At 38.1% G+C, this 14,260-nt stretch overlaps 1 protein-coding gene across 3 annotated transcripts in view; it reads left to right on the forward strand.

Annotated features, from left to right (window-relative positions):
• The window catches only part of USP47 (ubiquitin specific peptidase 47), a 124,839-nt gene that overhangs the window by 75,832 nt on the left and 34,747 nt on the right, over positions 1–14,260 (forward strand). The gene's annotated exons all lie outside the window — the stretch shown is intronic.

Consider the following 14,260-nt stretch of genomic DNA (forward strand, 5'->3'; position numbering starts at 1 on the left):
TCCCGCATGCGCCTGACTGGGATCCACCCGGCATACCCACCAGGGGGCGATGATCTGCCCATCTGGGGCGTTGCTCTGTTGCAACCAGAGCCATTCTAGCGCCTGCGGCAGAGGCCATGGAGCCATCCTCAGTGCCCGGGCCAACTTTTTGCTCCAGTGGAGCCTTGGCTGTGGGAAGGGAAGAGAGAGACAGAGAGGAAGGAGAGGGGGAGGGGTGGAGAAGCAGATGGGCGCTTCTCCTGTGTGCCCCGGCTGGGAATCGAACCTGGGACTCCTGTACGCCAGGCCGATGCTCTGCCACTGACTGAGCCAGCCAGCCAGGGCCACACAGTATTTTTTTATTGAATGGGTAAATCTCATCTTTGGTCCTGCAGTGAAGAAATATCTTCAAGAAAATAAACTCCCGATGAAAGCATTACTAATCCTTGATAATGCTCTAGTCCACCCACCTGGTCTTGAAGATGACATTCTCTATGAGATCAAATTTGTGAAAGTCCTCTACCTCCCACCCAACACGACTTCAATCTTGCAACCTATGGATCAGCCGGTCATTTCCAACTTTAAAACGCTTTACACAAAGCACTTGTTCTGTTGCTGCTTTGAGGTGACTGAGAATACAATTCTAACCCTTCGAGAGTTTTGGAAAGATCATTACGACATCGTGATATGTTTACGCATTATTGACTTGGCATGGCAAGAGGTTACAAGAAGAACCTTGAACTCAGCATGGAAAGTGTTATGGCCTGATGTTGTTGCAGACAGGGACTTCGAAGGATTCGAACCAGAGACCGAGACCGAGGTAGAAGCGTTGGAGAAGATTGTGTCCCTCAGGAAGTCAATGGGTCTGGAGGTAGATGACGGTGACATAAACGAGCTCATCGAGGAACATGAGGAGGAACTCTCAACTGAGGAGTTAAGGGAGCTACAGATGATGCAACATATGGAGCTTCTGCAAGAGATTAGTAGTGAGGAGGAGGTAGAGTCGGAGGAAGTGATTTCTACAAGTGAAATTAAAGACATGCTGGCAATGTGGGAGAAGCTTTCAAGTTTCATTGAAAAGAAACACCCAGAAAAAGTTTCAACTGGTCATGCTTCAGCACTTTTTAATGACCCTTGTTTGTCACATTTCCATAACATTTTAAAAGGCAGGCAAAAGGAAACCTCTTTGGATAGATTTTTATTCAAAAGTCCTGCAAGTGAAAGTGCTGAAAATGTAGCCAAAAAGGCAAAAACAGGTGATGATTAAATGAAAAATATATAATGTTAAACTTAGGTTAAGTTTAAAGTTAAGAAAGTGAATTTTTTTACAATTAAGTTTTTGTGGTTTTATTTTAAGTAAAGAAAGTGCAGTTTTAGTTTTGTTTAAAGGAAATGCAGTTTTAGTTTAGTGTTAAGAAAGTGCAGTTTTAGTTTACGTGTCTACAGTGCCTGCATCCCTTCCACCCTTCCTCCTCCTCCACCATTCACCTCTGTTAGCTGCACTTGTCTGTCTCCAAGGTAAAAATACAGTACTAAATAACAGGTTTTTCTTTTATTTTATATATTTTGTTATGCATTGGTAAAGTATACATGTGTGTTTCTTAATTAAAAACATCTTTTTTCATAATTTAGGATGGTTTGGGGATGTTTTACAGGGCTGGAACGGATTAAATTTATTTCAGTTATTTTAAATGGGAGAAGTTTGTTTGAGTTCACTGACTTAAGAGCTCGGTTACAGAACAAATTAAACTCATATCTTAAGGTACCACTGTATTCTTAATTTTTTGAGGAACCACCATACTTTCTTCCATAATGGTTGTACTAATTTACATTCCCACCAACAGTGAATAAGGGTTCCTTCTTCTCCGCAACCTCTCCAACTCTTCTTATTACCTGTCTTGTTGGTAATAGCTAATCTAACAGTTATGAAGTGGTATCTCATTGTAGTTGTGATGTACATTTCTCTAATAGCTAGTGAAGATGAGCATTTTTTCATATATCTATTGGCCATTAGCCGATGGTTTGTTGTAAATGGCCTTTTTATGTTCAGTTATTTTCTTTCTATACCCATTTTGTTGAGTGTTTTAAACATAAAAGGATGTTATATTTTATCAACTGCCTTTTCTGCATCTATTGATAGGCTCATAGGGTTTTTGTTCTTTGTTTTGTTTATAAGGTGTATTACATTAATCCTTTTACGTATGTTGAACCATCCTTATGGTTCTGGAATGAATCTCACTTGATCATGATGAATTACTTTTTTAATGTGTTGTTGTATTTGATTTGCTAGTATTTTGTTTAGGATTTTTGCATCTGTATTTATTAGAGATACTGGTCTGTAATTTTCTTTTTTTGTGTTGTCCTTGCCAGGTTTTGGTATGAGGGTTATGTTGGCCTCATATAATATGTTTGGATGTTTTGTTTCTTCTTCAGTTTTTTGGAAGACTTTGAAAAGGATATAAACCAGATCTTTTTTGAATGTTTGGTAGAATTCGCTAGTATACACATCTGGCCCCGGACTTTTATTTTGGGAGAGGTTTTTGATAGTTGTTTCTATTTCCTGCCTGCTTATCGTTCTATTTAGGCTTTCTACTTCTTTGTGATTCAGTCTAGGAAAATTGTTGTGTTCTAGGAGTTTATCCATTTACTCTAGATTATTGAATTTGGTGCTGTATAGTTTTTCATAGTATTGTACAATAATCCTTTGTATATCTATGGTATCTGTGGTAATTTCTCTTTCATTTTGGATTTTATTTATATGAGTTCTTTCTCTTTTTTTCCTTAGTGAGTCTTGCCTGGGGTTTGTCAGTTTTGTTGATCTTTTCAAAGAACCAACTCTTTCTTGTATTAATCTTTTCTATAGTTTTTCTGTTCTCTATTTCATTTATTTCTACTATACTTTTAATTTTTTCCTTTCTTCTGCTGGTTTTGGGTTGCCTTTGTTCCTTTCTAGTTCCTTAAGATGTGATGTTAGGTTATTTACTTGGATTCTCTCATGTTTTTTCATATAAGCGTGTAATGATATGAACTTCCCTCTTATTACTGCCTTCGCTGTATCCCAGAGATTCTGTTTTGTCGTGTTGTCATTTTTGTTTGTATATATCTTTTGAACTCCTTTTATTTCTTCTTTGACCCAGTCATTTTTTAGAAGCATGTTGTTTAATTTTACATTTTTGTGGGTTTGTTTACTTTTTTTAATTGGTTTTAATTTATTGTGTTTACAAAGATTCTAGTGTTGCCCTGAATGCATCCCTCCTCCCCCAAATTGCCCTCAACCTCACCCTTGCCCCCTTTCCCATAGCACCCTCCCCCCCTCCCCTTCAGGATTATTTCATCCTATCATCCCCTTTCCCTCTGTCCTCTTTTCCTCTGGTCCCTTTGATCCCACCTCTATCTTTATTTCGTTCCTCAGTTCACATTGTTCATTGGATTCCTCAAATGAGTGAGGTCATATGGTATTTTTCTTTCTCTGCTTGGCTTATTTCACTTAACATAATAGTTTCCAAGTCCATCCATGTTGTCGCAAAAGGTAAGATTTCCTTCTTTTTCATAGCCCCATAGTATTCCATTGTATATATGTACCACTGCTTTTTAATCCACTCGTCCACTGGGCTGTTTCCAGATCTTGGCTATTGAAAACAATGCTGCCATAAATATGGGAATTCACATTTCTTCTTTTGAATTAGTGATATGGTGTTCTTGGAATATATTCCTAAAAGTGGGATGGCTGGGTCAAAAGGCAGTTCTATTTTCAGTTTTTTGAGGAATCTTCATACTGTTTTCCACAGTGGCTGCACCAGTCTGCATTCCCACCAGCGGTGCAGGAGGGTTCCCTTTTCTCCGCATCCTCGCCAGCACTTATTCTGTGCTTTTTGTTAATGAGCGCTATTCTGACTGGTGTGAAGTGATAATCTCATTGTGGATTTAATTTGCATTCCTCTAATGATTAGTGATGTTGAACATTTTTTCATCTGCCTACTGGCCATCTGTATGTCCTCTTTGGAGAAGTGTCTGTTCATTTCTTTTGCCCATTTTTTATTTTGGATTGTTTATCTTCCTGGTGTTAAGTTTTACAAGTTCTTTATAAATTTTGGTTATTAACCACTTATCAGACGTATTGTCGAATATGTTCTCTCATTGTGTGGTTTGTCTTTTTATTCTGTTAATGTCTTTAGCTGTGCAAAAGCTTTCTAGTGTGATATAGTCCCATTTGTTTATCCTGTCTTTTATTTCACTTACCCCTGGAAATAAATCGGCAAATATATTGCTGCGAGAGATGTCGGAGAGCTTACTGCCTATGTTTTCTTTTAAGATGCTTATGGTTTCACGACTTACATTTAAGTCTTTTATCCATTTTGAGTTTATTTTTGTGAATGGTGTAAGTTGGTGGTCTAGTTTCATTTTTTTGCAGGTAGCTGTCCAATTTTCCCAACAGCATTTGTTGAAGAGGCTGTCTTTACTCCATGTATGCTCTTACCTCCTTTGTCAAATATCAGTTGTCCATAAAGGTGTGGGTTTATTTCTGAGTTCTCTGTTCTGTTCCATTGATCTGTATTCCTGTTCTTATGCCAGTACCAAGCTGTTTTGAGTACAGTGGCCTTGTAGTATAACTTGATATCAGAAAGTGTGATACCACCCACTTTATTCTTCTTTTTCAAGATTGCTGAGGCTATTCGTGTTCTTTTTTGGTTCCATATAAATTTTTGGAATATGTGTTCTATATCTTTGAAGTATGTCATTGGTATTTTAATTGGTATTGCACTGAATTTATAAATTGCTTTGGGTAATATAGACTTTTTTTTTTTTAATAAATTTTTATTAATGGTAATGGGATGACATTAATAAATCAGGGTACATATATTCAAAGAAAACATGTCTAGGTTATTTTGTCATCAAATTAATATAGACATTTTAATGATGGTATTCTTCCTATCTATGAACACGGTATATGCTTCCACTTGTTTGTATCTTCCTTGATTTTTTTTATCAATGTTTTATAATTTTCCGAGTTCAAGTCTTTAGTCTCCTTGGTTAAATTTACTCCTAGGTACTTTATTCTTTTTATTGTAATAGTGAAGGGGATTGCTTCCTTAATTTCTCTTTCAGACAGTTCTTTGTTCGTGTATAAAAATGCCTCTGATTTCTGAGTATTAATTTTATATCCTGCCACCTTGCTGAATTAATTATCAGGTCCAGTAGTTTTTGACGGAGACTTTAGGGCAGGGGTCCCCAAACTACGGCCTGCGGGCCGCATGCGGCCCCCTGAGGCCATTTATCCGGTCCCCGCCGCACTTCTGGAAGAAGCACCTCTTTCATTGGTGGTCATTGAGAGGAGCACATTGACCATCTCATTAGCCAAAAGCAAACCCATAGTTCCCATTGAAATACTGGTCAGTTTGTTGATTTAAATTTACTTGTTCTTTATTTTAAATATTGTATTTGTTCCTGTTTTGTTTTTTTACTTTAAAATAAGATATGTGCAGTGTGCATAGGGATTTGTTCATAGTTTTTTTATAGTCTGGCCCTCCAACAGTCTGAGGGACAGTGAACTGGCCCCCTGTGTAAAAAGTTTGGGGACCCTGCTTTAGGGTTTTCTATATACAGTATCATATCATCAGCAAATAATGGTAGTTTTACTTCTTTTCCAATTTGGAGGGATGCCTTTTATTTCTTCTTCTTTTATTGCTGTGGCTAGGACTTTCAGAACTATATTGAATAAGAGTGGTGAAAGGGGGTACCCCTCCCTTGTTCCTGATCTTAAGAGGATTGCTTTTAATTTTTGCCCATTGAGTATAATATTGGCTGTGGGTTTGTCATAGATGGCCTTTATGATCTTGAGGTATGTTTCCTGTATTCCCACTTTGCTGAGAGTTTTGATCATAAATGGGTGCTGGATTTTTTTCAAATGCTTTTTCTGCATCTATTGATTTTATCATATGGTTTTTCTCCTTTTGTTTATATGATGAATCACATTGATTGATTTGCAAATATTGTACCAGCCTTGCCTCCCCAGAATAAATCCTATTTGGTCATGATGTATGATTTTTTTCATGTATTGCTAGATCCGGTTTGCTAATATTTTGTTGAGAATTTTAACATCTAAATACATCGGAGATATTGGCCTATAATTTTCTTTTTTTGTGTTGTCTTTGCCTGGTTTTGGAATCACAATTATGCTCGCCTGATAAAAGGAGCTTGGATGTCTTCCCTCCTTTTGAAGTTTTTGAAATAGCTTGAAAGGGATAGGAGTTAGTTCCTCTTTGACTATTTGGTAGAATTCACCTGTGAAGCCATCTGGCCCAGAGCTTTTGTTTGTTGGGAGTTTTTTTATAACTGTTTCTATCTCATTTGTTGTAATCGGTCTGTTTAGGTTTTCTGATTTTGCCTAATTTATTTTTGAAAGATTATATGTTTCAAGGAATTTGTCCATTTCACCTAGGTTGTCTAATTTTTTGGCATATAGTTCTTCATAGTATTTTCTTACAATATTTTGTGTTTGTTGTGTCAGTTGTTATTTCTGCACTCTCATTTCTAATTTTATTTATTTGAGTCCTCTCTCTTTTTTTCTTGATGAATCTATTTAAAGGTTCATTGGTCTTGTTTATCTTTTCAGAGAACCAGCTCTTGGTTTCATTGATCCTCTTTATTGTTTTTTTAGCCTCTATGTCATTTATTCCCACTCTGATCTTTATTATTTCCTTCCATCTACTTCCTCTGGGCTTTACTTGCTGTTCTATTTCTAGTTCTTTTAGATGCAGGGGTAAGTTGTTTATTTGAACTTTTTCTAGCTTCTTGAGGTATGCCTGTAATCCTATGAACTTCCCTCTCAGGACTGCTTTAGCTGTGTCCCATAAATTTTGAGTTGTTGTATGCTCATTTTCTTTCGTTTCTAAGAATTTTTTTTATTTCTTCTTTGATCTCATTGTTAACCCATTCTTTATTTAATAACATGCTATTTAGTTTCCAAGTGTTTGAGTATTTTTCAGTTTTTCTGTTGTACTTGATTTCTAGTTTCATGCCATTGTAATCAGAGAAGATGCTTGATATGATTTCAATCTTCTTAAATTTGTTGAGACCTGTTTTGTGCCCTAATATGTGGTCTATCCCAGAGAATTTACCATGAGCACTTGAAAAAAATGTATATTCTGCTGCTTTAGGGTGAAAGGTTCTGAAGGTATCTATTAAATCCAATTGATCTAGTATGTCCTTTAAGTCTGCTGTTGTCTTTTTTAATTTTCTTTCTTGAGGCTCTATCTAGTGATGTTATTGAGGTATTGAAATCCCCTACTATTATCATATTGCTGTTGATCTTGCCCTTAATGTCCACCAAAGTCTGCTTTATATATTTAGGTGCTCCTATATTAGGTGCATAGATATCTATAATGGCTATATCTTCCTGTTGGATTACTCCCTTTATCAGTGACCTTCTTTATCTCTTACTATGGCCTTTGTTTTAAAGTCCGTTTTGTCTGATATAAGTATTGCTACTCAGCTTTTTTTCATTTCCATTTGCATGAAACACTTTTTTCCAACATTTTACTTTCCATCTGTATGTATCTTTGGTTTTGAGGTGTATATCTTGTAAACAGCATATGTATGGGTCCTGTTTTCTTATCCATGCAGCTACCCTATGTCTTTTGATTGGATCATTTAATCTATTTACGTTTAAGGTTATTGATTTGTAGTTGTTAATTTGCCATTTTATTCTTTAAATCTACATTCCTCTTTTACTATATTTTTCCCCTTTTGTTCTGTTTACAACAGGCCTCTTAACATTTCTTGCAGCATTGGTTTGGTTGTAATGAATTCCTTGAGTTTTTTTTTTTTGTCTGGGAAGCTTTTTATTTCTCCTTCGATTTTAAATGATAGCCTTGCTAGATATTGAAGTCTTAGTTGTAGGCTCTTGTTCTGCATTACTTTGAATATTTCTTGCCATTCCTTTCTGGCCTCAAGTGTTTCTGTTGAGAAGTCGGATGTCATCCTTATGGGGGCTCCTTTGTGGGTGATTGACTTTTTTTTTCTTGCAGCTCTTAGTATTTTTTGTTTTTATCTCTTAGCTTTGGTATTTTAATTATGATGTGTCTTGGTGTAAGTTTCTTTGGGTTTCTCTATAATGGAAATGTCTTGCTTCTTGAACTTGTATGACTTTTTCCTGCATCAATTTAGGGAAGTTTTCAGGTATGATATCTTCAAACAGGCTCTCTATCCCTTATTCTTTCTCTTCTTCTTCAGGAACCCCTATGATGTAGATGTTGTTTCTCTTCATGTTGTCACAGAGCTCTCTTAGAGTTTCCTCAGACATTTTTAGCCTCTCTTTTTTTTTGCTGCTCTTCTTCCATGCTTTCGTTTATCGTCTTCTAAATCACTGATTCAGTCCTCTGCTTCATCCAGCCTGGTTTTAATTCCTTCTAATGTAGTGTTTATTTCTGATATTGTAGTTGTCATTTCTGACTGGTTTTTCTTTATTATTTCAATGTCCTTTTTGATGCTTGTTATCTCTTTATTTAGGTGCTCATTGTGTTCATCCATTGTTGTTCTACGATCTTTGAGCATTTTAATAATCATTATTTTAAACTCTGCATCCAGTATTTTTGTTATTTCTATCTCACTCAGTTCTTTCTCTGGGGATTTCTCTTGTTGAGTCATTTGGATTGCATTTCTCTGTCTTCCCATTTTGTCTGTGTATACACTCCTTGTTGGGGTGTGTTGTTTGTAAAGCTAGCTAAATCTAGAGTAGGTATTGTCTGCCTCCAATTTTCAGTTGTGTTATTTCTAGGTCTTCTTTGGTCGGCCTTGGCTGTTGTTTGTAATCCGCTGTTGGCTACTTATCTACTATCACTGTTCTTTTTTGCTGTTTGTGTTGGCGTTTTCTATGTCTTAGCTGGGTCAGGTGTGAAGAATCCTTCCTTAGGCTTCCATGTTAACAAGGGTTGTTAGGTCTTAAACTGGTGCTTTCTGTATCTGGCCGCTGAATGTGCCTGCCCTGTACCTCCCTGTCTGGGGCCTGGTGCAGATCAGTGAAGGTCACTGCCTGTGACTGGCTCTTACCAACCTTTTTGGATCTACAGGTGATCCAGATCTTGGGGCTGCCTCTGCTGGGCCCAGGTGCCATTGTAAATATCAGCTGTACTCCTAGACTTTCTTTTATCTACTCTTGGCCGGGGGCAAGTTTCTTTAAAAGTTCAAGTTCCCCTGAGATCCGCTTTCTGTTGCCTCTTATTGCTGGCTACTTGTTGGGCTCAGTACTATAATTCAGTGATTAGGTATGGTATTGGATGTGGCCTGCTCCTTAGCCTCAGTTGTCATTCGATCCAGACTTTTTATTTATTTTATTTTGTTTTTTTCTTCTTTTTCAGCACTCAGTAGGGTTATTCACAGGGGTCCAGTGGGTGTGGCCCCTGTGCTCCTGTTGTGTGGCCTGTCCACCAACCCGCTGCCTCTGTTGCTCCCTGGGTCATTTGGGGTCAGGTGCTGCCGGTGTCAGCCCGCCTCCGCGGCCTCTGTTGCCCCAGGCGGACTCATGCATGCCTATGCACACCAGCTTGGACTGCTTCCAAGGCTGCCCCAGCCTCCGCTGCTGCTGAGGGCAGGCCTGTGCCGTGGGCAAGTTTGTGCATGGGCTTGGGCCTCCGCAGTGTCCACTGTAGCTTCCGCCTCTGCCCACTCGGACCGCTTCTGGGGCTGCCTCAGCCTCTGCTGCTGCTGAGGGCTGGTCTGCGGTGCGCGCACGCGGGAGGGGGGGGCGTTGTGCATCCCGCTCAGACCTCCTTAGCAGCTGCTGCATCTCCCACCTCTGCAGCCGGACCTGCTCACACCCACTCAGACTACCCCCAAGGTCACCCAGCTTCCACTGCTTCTGTCGGTGCACCTGTGCCACAGGCAGGGTTGCGTGCCGGCTCGGACCTCCACAGGGGCCGCCAAGACTTCTGTCCCCTCCTACTTCTTTTTTGCAGTTGAATTTTAGTTTCAAAGCTTTGTGGTCAGAGAATATGCTTGGTATAATTCCAATCTTTCTGAAGTTGTTGAAGTTAGTTTTGTGGCAGAGCATATATGGTCTATTCTTGATATATGCCATGTACACTGGAAAAAATAATGTATACTCTGACATTTTGGGATGAAATGTCCTGTAGATGTCTATTATGTCCATTTGTTCTCGTGTTTCATTTAAAACCATTATTTCTTTATTGATTTTCTTTTTGGATGAATGATCTGAAGCCATTAATGGTGTATTGCGGTCTCCAAGTATGATTATATATTTTCGGTTTGTTCTTTTAAATCGGTTAGTAGATGTCTTATATATTTTGGTGCCCCCTGGTTTGGTGCATATCTAATATATTAAGAAGTGTTATGTCTTCTACATACAATGTCCCCTTTATCATTATGAAATGTCCATCTTTGTCTCTGGTTACCTTTGTTGTCTTGTAGTCAGCGTTGTCAGATATGAGTATGGCTATACCTGCTTTTCTTTGGATATTATTTGCTTGGAGAATCATTTTCTAACCTTTCACTTTGAATCTATTTTTATCATTGTAGCTTAGATGTGTTTCTTCAAGGCAGCATATTGTTGACTTTTGCTTCTTGATCCAATCTGCTACTCTGTGCCTCTTTATTGGTGAGTTCAATCCATTTACATTTAGTGTAATTATTGATACTTGAGGATTTCTTATTGCCATTTTATATACTGCTTTCTGATAGCTTTGTGTCTTGTTTGGTTCTTTTTTGTTTTTCTGTTATTTGTTTTTGTTTGGTGGTATTCCATACTACTATCTTCTGTTTCTTCTTTTTATAAGCTATATGTTTCAGTAGTGGTATTATCAGGGGTGTTTACCATTAGGTTATTAAAAGAAAAATTATCGTATTTATTAGAGTCCATTATCTCATGTTGCTTCTGCACTCCATCCTCCTTTGCTACTGCTGCTGCTGTTCTTTATCAAACTCTCCCCTTTTATATTATTGTCACAGATTATCCTTGTTTTTATTGTGGGTTTGTTAAAATTTTTACTTGTAGTTTTGTTTTGTTTTGTTCTTTGTATCTGGTCAGATCACCCCTTTAGTATTTCGTGTAGTGGGGGTTTTCTGGTGATAAATTCCCTCAGCTTCTATATGTCTGTTAATGTTTTCATTTCCCCTTCATATTTGAAAGATAGCTTTGAAGGATATAGTTTTCTTGGCTGGTAGTTCTCTCTTTCAGTACTTTAAATGTTGAAATCCACTCTCTTCTGGCTTGTATAGTTTCTGCTGAGAAATCTGATGATAGCCTAATGGGCCTTCCTTTATATGTTATGTTCTTCTTCTCCCTAGCTGCCTTGAGGATTCTTTGTCATTGATTGGTGATCATTTCATTACGATGTGCCTTGTAGTAGGTATGTTTGGGTTGATGTAACTCGGCATTCTGTTTGTTTCTTGGATTTAAGGCTCTAACTTTCCACAGGCTTGGGAAGTTCTCGTTGATTATTTGTTTCAATATGTTCTCCATTCCCTTTTCCCTCTCTTTTTCTTCTAATATAACCATTATTCTTATATTGCTCTTTCTGATGAAATCAGACTATTCTTGTAGGGATTTCTCATTGTTTTAAATTTGTGAGTCTCTTCTCTCTGTGGTATTTCTAGTTACCTGTCTTCAATGTCACCGATTCTCTCCTCTATCTGGCCTGTTCTAATAGCTAAGCTTGTTACCTCATTTTTCAGTTTGTGTAGTGAGTTTTTCATCCTTGTTTTGTTCTTTTTTATCATTCCAGTTTTCTTAGTGAAGTATTTTTTTTGTTAAGTTGTTTTTTGAGCTCACTAAATTGCCTTTCATTGTTTTCTTGTATCTTATTGAGTATTTTTAGAACTTCAATTTTGAATTTTCTGTCATTAAGCTCCAAGGCTTCCATGTAATTGAGATTTTTTTCCTGGAGATTTTTCATCATCTATCTGAGCTACATCTCTGTCTTATATATTCATATTTGATTTCTTTTTCCTTGATGCCATTTGTGGGTGGTATTGTTAATAACCCTAACGAGGTAACTGAAAAATAAAAAATAAAGTAGAAAAAAATACAGTGAAAAAATGAAATATCTATAAATAATAACTATGACAAAAACTACAGATAATAAAAAGCAGAAACTGAAAAAAAAATTTTTAAATGCAGTAAAAAGCAAAACGCCACAAAAAGAAGTATGAGTCTAAAATATAATAATTTGATGAAAAATGACATTCAGATGAGAAGGGAAAAAAAGGAAAAGAAATAAAGTGATAGAAGAAGGGAAGAGATTAAAAAAAGAAGAGAAAGTGTCAGAAATGAAACCCTTGCAAAAATCAAGAATAAAAAGTATAACATCTAAGGATAATGAAGTTCACGTGGGGAAAGGAGAAGGAAGAAAAAGAAAAGCAGAAAAAGAAAAAAGAGGAAAAAAAATATTTTCTTCCAGTTTTGAGTGGTAACTTACTCCTTTTTCCAGTAGGCGGTGCTGTACTACAAGGTTTGCCTCTGCAAGATTCTTGGGTGGAAATCTGCTGAGGCGTAGCTGTCCTAATGATGCAGGCAGGGCCGTCACGTTGGTTGGAGAGGCTTGTCAAGGCTTTGCAATTTTATGGCTCTAGCAGTGGCCAACCGGGAGTCCTCCAGAGCCCTCCCCTATGCCCCAGCAGAGCAGGGGATCAAGCACCCAGGCACCCACATCTCTCGCAGGAGAGAGTAGCCTGGAAACCCCGCTGATGTTGGTCCGCTACTGCCACTGTTCACACAGCAAGGGGAGCAATACTGGTCGGGGAGTCTGGGGTGACACAATCCAGTCCCTCCTCCGATACCACTCTAAGCACACAAAGCATAGCCCTTGGCAGGGCAGGGACTGCTTGCCACAAGCCATCTGAATTTTGGGAACAGTTGGGCAGAGATCGCAGATCAGGGAATTCCCGCCTACACACGCTATCTGCCCGGCAAGCCAGTGCAGAGCTTCAGAGCGGGTGGCAGCACAGATCACAGATCAAGGACGTCTGGCGCCACAAGGCTAAATAAACTCTACTGGTCGGGTGGGCAGACCAAACGTGCCCCTGTGCCCCATGGGCTGATCTCTACAAACTATTCACACACAGTTCTGGGAGCACGCCATGGGCTTTGTGTGCGCCCAATGCCTGCAGTCATGATTGCTGCAGACACCGGGAAATTGCTTTGCTCCCATTCTTGGTTGTTGCACCTATCTCTCAGCTTCTTCCCCCCAGACTCTCCTCTTCTCCCAGCTCCAGCTGTGAGACAACGTGTGCCAGCAGTGCCTCCCTCCCTTAGGTCCATGAGGACAGAGAAAGACTCAGTCCACTGGCATTCTTTTTCTTCTGTGAGCAGATTCTATCTTAGACCCACCTTCCTGCGCAGTCATACCTTTGTCTATCTGATGTGTGTATATTTCAGGTTCATTTGAGGTTTTTTTTCTCTGTGTATAGTTGTAGAATTTGTTGAAATTTCAAGGGGAAAGATCGGGAGTATGTCCCACGCCGCCATTTCTCTGACTTCACTCTCCAGTTTCTATTTTCTAATTAGTTTGTTTTAATTAAAACATTATTTAAATAGTTTGAGAATAGGACTTGGAACAGGTAAAACTCATCAATTTCTTCCACTCATTGACCTCTTTGAATTCTCTGGTTTCATTCTCCTTATCCAGTAAAAGATTCATAATGTCCCACAATATTTTTTTTGAAAACTCTTTAATGTTTTATTTTATTATGGGGAATATTTATAACTACTTAACATAGTTAGAATGATAAATTTTTATTATTCTCAAAACTGTTCTGAAGCATTCTTTCTGATTGAAACTGATTAGTATAGTTATAAAAATGCCTTTTCAGAGAAGCTCAAATATGATTTTAAATATTCATCAAATTTTATTTATTGCTGTTAAGTACTAAGAGCAGTCTTTCTGAGCCTCATCTTCCTTGTCTGCAGAGTAAGGATAATAATTGGTTGTCTTACAGCTTTTATAAGAAGGGAGCGCCTTAGATAAAGTAGATGTTCATGGAATGATACCTAAGACCAGGTAACATTTTGAAAGGTTTAATTTAAAATAATATCTCAAACACTTGTGCTTAACAAAAGTACCCAAAGTATTGCTCAACTTTCAAAGGAGACATAATCACTGTAGGATTCCGATTGAGTGATCATTATTACTTCAGTCTTCTGTATGTTTCTAATACATTTCTTGTAAAGGGAATCTTTTCTAAGGGAAGAAAACCTAAATATAGGTTTGACAGGAACAGTTAGGAAGTTCTAAGTCCATTTGTGTGGGAGAAGAAAAGAGATGTTCTG

Source organism: Saccopteryx bilineata, chromosome 1 (assembly GCF_036850765.1).
Source record: "Saccopteryx bilineata isolate mSacBil1 chromosome 1, mSacBil1_pri_phased_curated, whole genome shotgun sequence".
NCBI classification, from domain to species: domain Eukaryota; kingdom Metazoa; phylum Chordata; class Mammalia; order Chiroptera; family Emballonuridae; genus Saccopteryx; species Saccopteryx bilineata.